At 47.0% G+C, this 7,881-nt stretch overlaps 1 protein-coding gene across 1 annotated transcript in view; it reads left to right on the forward strand.

Moving 5' to 3' along the window:
• The first annotated feature begins 1,575 nt into the window (after positions 1–1,575).
• The window catches only part of LOC129678729 (ubiquitin-associated domain-containing protein 2-like), a 37,195-nt gene continuing 30,889 nt past the window's right edge, over positions 1,576–7,881 (forward strand). The window contains exon 1 of the mRNA XM_055609611.1: positions 1,576–1,619. The gene's annotated coding sequence lies outside the window, so the exon portion shown is untranslated. The remainder of the gene's footprint in view (positions 1,620–7,881) is intronic.

Raw genomic sequence — 7,881 nt, forward strand, 5'->3', positions numbered from 1 at the left:
GGGGGCACGGAGGTAAGTCATTGGATGATGGCTTGAAGGCTGAGTAAGTGTGGGGTGTGCACTTGTCCAGCCCAGAGGCACATCTGTACTCTGAGAATGCAAGCGGAAACTGGATACTAAGGCAGTGGTCGTTAGAGACCAAGGAAGTTATTCTTTCACTCACATAGTGACAGGCTGCTTCACTGGCATATGAGAGGTACATGGGTGGTGATCACAGAGCTGTGGAGCAGGACACCCAGTCTCATGACCCAGGGCAAGCACTCAGTGTACTCTCCCCATTGGCTGGTGAGAAATTGGAGTCAGTATATGAAAATCTTGGCCAGCAGTGCTTGGCTGTTTAGCGTGGTGGCTGGTTGTGGATTCCTCCTCTCACAGCAGAGAACTATAGAATCCTTGTCTCCGTAGGTCCTTCGCACCCTGTAGTTCTGAGAGCTGAGTGCACAGTGGCCTAACTCCATGGCACATGGAAGGTTAGGTGAGCCAGTCCTGAGCAAAGCCTGCAGCCTCCTTCCCTCCATGTCTGTCTGTGCTCGTGCAGAGCCCCGAGGTTTCCATCCAGCACACTGTCAGTGAACCTAAGCTGTTCTGTTTTCCGCTCCTGTTTCTTTCTCCATGATCCTACAGCTCCCAACTAAACCTTCCAAAACTAAGCACAAAACACAAACATTTAAACCTTCTAGGGACACTTGGAGAAACCTTGTGATTTGATTTGATTTGTTTTGTTTTGTTTTGTTTTGTTTTGTTTTGTTTTGTTTTTTAGAACCTTGAGCACATCTTTCAGATGAACATTTGGAAATCAAAAGAAGAGATTTCTAATTTTAACACCCTTCACACCTTTACGCCAGTTAAAACTGTGTTCCTGCTAGCATGCTTCTCTGTTTTCAAGTTTAACAACTTTATTTTTAATTTTTTAACAAAATCCACCACAATGAAGTTGAACAAAGCAAGCCAACAGACGGAAAAGAGACCCAAGTCACAAAAATCAGGATAGTGTGTTCACACACTCAGCAAGCCCGTAAAAGTCCTAAACTGAAAGCTGTAGTCTCTGCACAGGACCTGGTGATACTAGCTTACTCTCGGGTAAACTAGAGGAAAGGTACCGTTGGGCACTGACTTAGATGCTGGCAGGTTCTGCCATCTAATGTAGACAAAGCGATGACGAGAAGTTACAGAGTTGTGTGAAGAGCCGTTATAGATCATTACTCAGCACCAATGTGGAAAATGACTCTTCTACGTTGTTAGTGCTAATTACTTATTTGTGGTTGTTTACTGTAAGTCAGCTAAGGCTTGTAGGTCAGCAGAGCTTAAAATCCAGTTATTTTCTTTGCATGGCATGGGCCAGGTTCATGTAGCATCAGCTACAGAAAACCTGAAATCTGTGGAAAAGAGTAACATCTTATTTTCTTTCAAATGAACAGAAGTGCCCTTCCTTCACTTCAGATTGCTTCTCTGAAGCAAGCCATCATGACTAATATGTCCCTCCCGTCGTCACCACGGTAGTGTGGGAAATTAAGTATGCTATGGCTGACAGTTGGATTTCATTTTTAGTTGCCTTTTGTTTTCTTTTGTAGCTTTTCACCTCTGGGTCCTACATCTGGATTGTAGCCATAAGTGGAATTGTAAGTGTAACTTTTTTTTAACTTCCTTCTCCTAATTTCCTCTCCTTTTTGAAAGGAAGAAAAATGTCCTGCTGATTGTGGGTAATACACACCTCCCATGTAGGTGCCGCTTGGCGTGCCCTTCCTTAGTGACTAAAACAGTGCAGTTACATGGAAAATCAAAGTCAGGGCAAAGCACACAACTTTGTCTCAGTCTTCACGCTTCCTTTGATGAAGGTTTGAGATGAGGTGTTTGCCAGTGTGTTTTGAAATGGCACTAGCAGACTCGTTTATAGTAAGAAGACCGTGACCAAGAATGAAAGCATTAGGCCTGCTGAGCAGGAGAGCCACACCACGTGTAAGGGACATGGCTGTGGACAGAAAAGACGAGGTGGGTGTGAGGGGCCAGAGAGGGAAGAGGAGAGCACGTTGGAGGATCTGACTTCCTAATCAGTGCAGGGATTTCCTCTCTCCTGTGTCCATAGGATGCATTCTGCTTTAGGAAGCAATTAAGAAAAACCTAGAGCATTAATTGAAGTTTGATGCTGCATGACTTGCGTGTGAACCTCTAAGTTCATGGAAATGAATTTCTAACTAGTGTGTATAGAAAATAGTTGTAATTTTCTCCTTGAAAAAAAGGTCTAAGAAAATTATTGAATGAAGTTACAGGTGTGTTCACAGTGTCACGGGAGGAAACAAATAATTGTGCCCCCAATTAAGTCTAAGTCACTACTGACCCCTGGTCCCTGAAGGTGATGAGGACGCCAGCCTCCTCGGGGCCATCATGCAGCCTCCTTTTTAAACCCCTTAGTGTCATGGCAGCTAGAACATAGCTGCTTGCTCTCCTCAGCTGATGTGTACCTAGCCAAAAATCTGCATATCAAACCCAGATTCTTCCCTTCCTCATTTTATCATTTACCCAAAATCCCATCGTGAGGCCTGGGGGGGGGGGGGTCTGACACAGCTGGTTCTTATTCTTTCCCTCCCTCCTCCTGCTCCCCTCTCCTCCCCTCTCACCTCTTCTCCCTTCCGTCCCCTCCCCTCCCCTCCCCTCTCCTCTCCTCTCCTCCCCTCTCCTCCCTTATCCTCCCCTGCCCTCCCCTCCCCCCTCTCATCCCCTGTCCTCCCCTCCCCTCTCCACTCTTCTCCCTCTTCTCCTCCCTTGAGACTGGGTTTTCTTTTGTACCCCAGGTTCAGCTTGAGCTCATAGCTCTCCTGTGCTGTTGGGGTCATAGTTGGGAGCCATCTCTTCTTGAGCTCTGTAGTGGTTTCGGGTCATTCTGGGATCAGTTTGCCTCCAGGCCAGCAGAGCACCTCCCCTCCCTTCCCCACCCCGCCATGGCTGAGCACCAAAGGTAGGCAGCTAGGCCATGAGAGCCTCACGGAGGAGCAGTGTCCTTGAGGTGTGCTTCACTGACCGTGATCTCGGGTCTCACCTCACTTTCGTATGTTCTAGGGCACCACCTTTTTGTGCTTCTCCATCATGCACATTCTTTAATAGCACATTGTAGCAATATGTTTAAAATGTCCCGCTTTCTTTCACTGGCCTGTCTTCAGACTTCTGGTGGTATATGCTGGATTCTTGCTGTCGTCTCAGGAAGTCTGGCTCTGTGACAGGCGAGGCTCTGAAACTTAGTCCTCCTGGACTCTCCAGTGCTCGTGCTGAAGTCACATCTGAGCATCCAGGAAGATGACTTAGCTTTTTAAAGGGATTCAGAGATGCCAAGGAATTTCCAACATAAAATCGCTTTTCTTCAGAGGCATTGGTAGCCTCACACTGTGTTTGAAATAGATTTCAGATTGACTCGGCATTTCGAGGAGACTGCTGTCATTAACCGTTCATGAACCAGCTGAATCTTCTTTACAGTAATTATCTCCGAATGATAAAAACCAAGTCTGATAAATTTTCATATTAAGCTCGTTCCTATTTTTCCACATACAGATAATTCCTTGTTTATTTCTGACGACTGATCATGAGCTAAGCGTGTGTGGTAAAGTCTCTGGCATTTGTCACCGGCATCTGTTGGTTACAGTAACTGACTGAAGGCAAGGCTAATCGCAGCTGGCCGAGCATGTTGGTGCTAGGATCCAGCTACTGTCTTCTCTCTGGCTGTCAGGAAAGCGCACGCTCACTGTGAGATGTGCCACTTGAGATGATGTAAAGATGAGGGTCATGGCAGGCGGTGTTTAACCTAGGAGCAGAGCGTGGTCTTGCACATCTATAATCTTGCACTTAAGGAAGAGGAAGGAAGACTGAGTTCAAAGTCGGCCTCAGCTACAGAGTAAGGTTCTGTCTCTAACAAACAAAACAGAACAACAGCCTTCTCGGTGACCGAGTGGCTTGTCAGCCCCTGACGTTAGGTGGCTGTCAGAGAGTCTGAAGCCACAGTGCGTCCCGGCTCCTCTTGCTCAATGTGACTTCCCTTTTCCTCTGCCTCAGCTAACTTCCTTTTTCTTCCTCCTTTTGGCTTTAATGCTAACTAAAATACTTAAAAGGTAGAATTCACCACCAGAAGGAAATGTGTACACAGCATTCATTATTGTAAAGTTATGTCACACAGTGGCTTGGTGAATCAAGGCATTTGCTGCTAGGCCTGATGACCTGAGGATCCCACGTGGGGAAAGGGAGAACAGACTCCTGCAGGTTGGTCAGTGAGATACATGGACACACACACACACAAATAAAAAGTCATTGGCTGTATCGTATATATATTTTTAAACGTTCACCATTGGAAGACATGTATCAAAAACTGTGTTTAGGACATGATTTTAGTTACTTCTAGCAATTAATGTGTGGTGTGTTTTATTTGGGGCAGGTGAGAGTAGCTGGGGTGTGGCTCAGGGAAAGTTGCCTAGCATGTACAAGGCCCTAGGTTAGTCCTGGCACCTGGACTGAGTCAAACAACAGTTCTCAGTTCTCAGCCTGTGGGTCACAAGCTTGTTGGTGGGGATCGCATATCAGATGCCCTGTGTAATAGAAATCACAATAGTTCTATATGATCCGTAACAATAGCAACAAAATACTGTTATGGTTGGCATCCCCACAGCGTGAGGAGCTGCGTTAAAGGGTCATAGCATCAGGAATGTTGGAAACGCTGGTGTAAAACCTAAGGTACTTGTTCTTTGCTGTCTTAGAAACTAAAAGCTACTCGTGCTTTCCTGGAAAGCCGCTAACTTCGGCTTGAGTTTAGTTATGTTAATTTTTTCAGTGTAGACAGTTCTTCTGTCTTTTGTGCTGTTCATCCTGTGTGATTATCATGCTTCCGAACATACAGTCCTGCAATGTCAGTGGTTAGAGGACAGATGGACACCAGAATTCGCTCTTCCACCCGAGGGCCTTCCTCTGTCCTGGGCCAGTCATGGAGGTGGGCGTGGACTGACTGTTGCCTAGGAGGAAGGGAAGGCCTTGCTAACTTGCCAGGAGAATGGCTGTTGTTTGGTTCCATTCAGTGGCCCGTGAGGAGAACTCACCTGCTACCCAGAAGGGTTCAGGCTTTGCGATTACTTGTGTTTTATTGTTTTTGGTGTTGACTTTTTCATAGTTCTGATTAGATTTGTGTTGTTATGAAAGACTGCAAGAGTGGAATTTTGAGGTGTGGCTTAGTTTGCAAGGGGCATTTCAGTTGTTCTGGGTGCTTAAAAATGGTTGTGTGTACATATTTGTGTACTTACGTGTTTGAGCATCGCCGGGGTGGGGTACACATGTATGTGAAGGCCCAGGCTTCTCTCCAGACCATTCTCGTCATGTATGGAGTCAGGGTCTCTGGTGAGCAGAGGTCTTGCCAGTCTGGCTACGCTCGCCATCTCGCTTGCTGAGGATTGCCCATCTGTGCTGGCCTCCATCCTACCTGTTGTTGCGTGCTGGCTGCCGGGCCCTAACTGCAGCCCTGTGCATGCACAGCCGGGGCTGCACCCCTGAGCCGGTGCTCCACTCCACTGTTGGACATTTTTAATGAACTCCTCTTCAGATTTTCTGAATGACTTTGCTGGACGACTGGAAACTTGAGGCCACTGTGTGTATATCATTCTCCCAGCCTTGTTCCACAGTAGTACTTTATTTCCCCTAGAGCAGATGTTGCTTGCACACTGGACGGGAGAGTGCTTCCGTGGCTCTGCTGAGAGCTTTGCAGCCATCTCTGTCCTGGTACTTCTCCATTTTCTGCAGTTTCATGAATCATAGTAATGAGTCATAACCACTAGGAAGCACCTTGATTCTCAAAACCCTGGTTCGACTCAGGCAAGATTAAAATAGAAAGAACCACTCTGCCAGCTGTATCTTTTCACAAGTCCCATCGTCATTTGCTCTTCTTTAAAGCTATTTAAGAACAATTTAAGTGGTGCCTCATTCTCAGACTCCATGAGTGTGCGCTGTGGCATGCTCACGCTGTACCCGCTGTCTGCCGTGGTCATTTGCTCTGTACACATCTGAGAAAGAATCTGCCGTAGGGTGTAAGTGCACATAGATGCCAGGTTTTATCAAACCTTGAATGTGGTTTGGGTTTGGGTTGTTTTCTGTGGACGGTTAGGATCCTCAGAGCTCTTCAAAGCAACACTTGAGATGGTTCAGGATTGTAGCTCTCGCTGGTGTACGTGACAGAAAAGGGTGCTCCTTTACGGACTTTGATCTGCCTCTGTCTCTTCTTCACATTTTTACCTTTAATGATAAAAATAATAGTAATAATAAAACATTGTCTTAAAACTGTATGATGGAAATACAAGGAAATTATGGGGCTCTGACCTACTTCCTGGGTGGTGGTGACAATGTTGTGTGGGCCTTCTGCTTGTGTGTGGTTTTCCCCTCTCTCTCTCCCTCTTTCTGTTTATCCTTTTTACAGATTTCTCCTGTAGACTGACGGAACCGGTGCAGAGCGGCAGGGCATACCCCTCCTGTATTGTGTAAGGCCTTCAGTTAACCTTCAGTCATTACAAGTTAGAGCCCACGTTTAGCAGTTGATTGAAAACTAAGTCCGAAATCAATCTAAATCAAGCCGAGCTCTCGGGGCTTAGGCTTTGAAGGCCCACATGGAGAGCCAGGCCCCCGGGAGCCCTGAGGAAACACCCACTTAGAGGGAGCGCTCATCCTTTGGGAATTAAAAGAGAATTGTGATCGCAGTGCCCAGGGAATGTGTCCCACAGCCACACGTGTGTCTGTGCGGACGGGCCCCTTCTTGGCCCCTCTCCAGTCTGCCTGCCGTGTCCTAACCCCAGGTCCTGGACCTAAGGAAGGAAACCAGCTGACCTGTTTGGCAGCCGCAGTTGGTCTGTGCTGCCAGACGAAGGTCACACAGGGGCAGGGCCTAGCACACCTGTGTCTCGGTGGCGAAGCTGTTGATTCATCTGAGGGACCCCGTCTTCTGACAGGATGTCACTATGTTATCCAGGCTAGCCTGGAACCCGTGGTGTCGTCCAGGCTGCCCTCAGGCCTGCTTCCCTCCGTGTGTCGACCTTGAAAGTGGACCTGCACAAATCTTGTCTTCCGGCCCTGGGATGCGAGGTGCCCGAAAGAACGTCTACGGTCTAATGCTGCAACAGCCTTACTTTAGCTTTCGTAGACTCTTATACACATGTGACAAAGAGAGCAACAATACAAGGAAGGTTGCTTGAGGTGAGGAAGACGTGCTCAGAGAAACATGGAAGCACAGGAAATTTAACAGAGCAGCCCTGTCCCAGAACTTTCTCAGGAAAAAACAATTTAAGCTCATTTGCCTGGCATATGTAATAGATTCTTGTATCTGGGAAAGCACGAAGGCGAGGCAGAAGGCCAGATCCAGATTCAGGGACACTGAACAGGTTGGGTTCTATAGCTGTGTTCTGACATCCAACAAGAACAAATGTGTCTTATGTATTGAATGGAAATGTTTCTTACAGGAGGCACAGAATCACATGCAAGAACAATCCAGGGAACACATTACCCCTGAGATAAAAAGGCCCTCTCTCTACCTTTCCCTGGAGCCTCTCTTGCAGTGCCCAGGCCTTGTTCACCAGGGCTCATTCTTTTGACCATGTTCCAACACCTCATAAATGACAGATGACAGGCACACACCAGAGTGACTGGCTGATCATGATTTGTAGGTGCTCAGTGCAAAATCAATAAAACCATGCTAAAGTGTTTAGCCAGCTTTAGCAGTGCCTTACAAATGCAGCTCTTCCCATTCTCCACAGACTCTGCACATTCTCTTCTAGCTAGGAAGGGGGCATCATTAATCAATTTTGATTTCTGGTATTGTTAGGTTGGGGTGTGTGTGTGTGTGTGTGTGTGTGTGTGTGTGTGTGTGTGTGTGTG

This window comes from Psammomys obesus, unplaced genomic scaffold (genome assembly GCF_907164565.1).
Source record: "Psammomys obesus unplaced genomic scaffold, mPsaObe1.curated_primary_1811, whole genome shotgun sequence".
Lineage (NCBI taxonomy): Eukaryota > Metazoa > Chordata > Mammalia > Rodentia > Muridae > Psammomys > Psammomys obesus.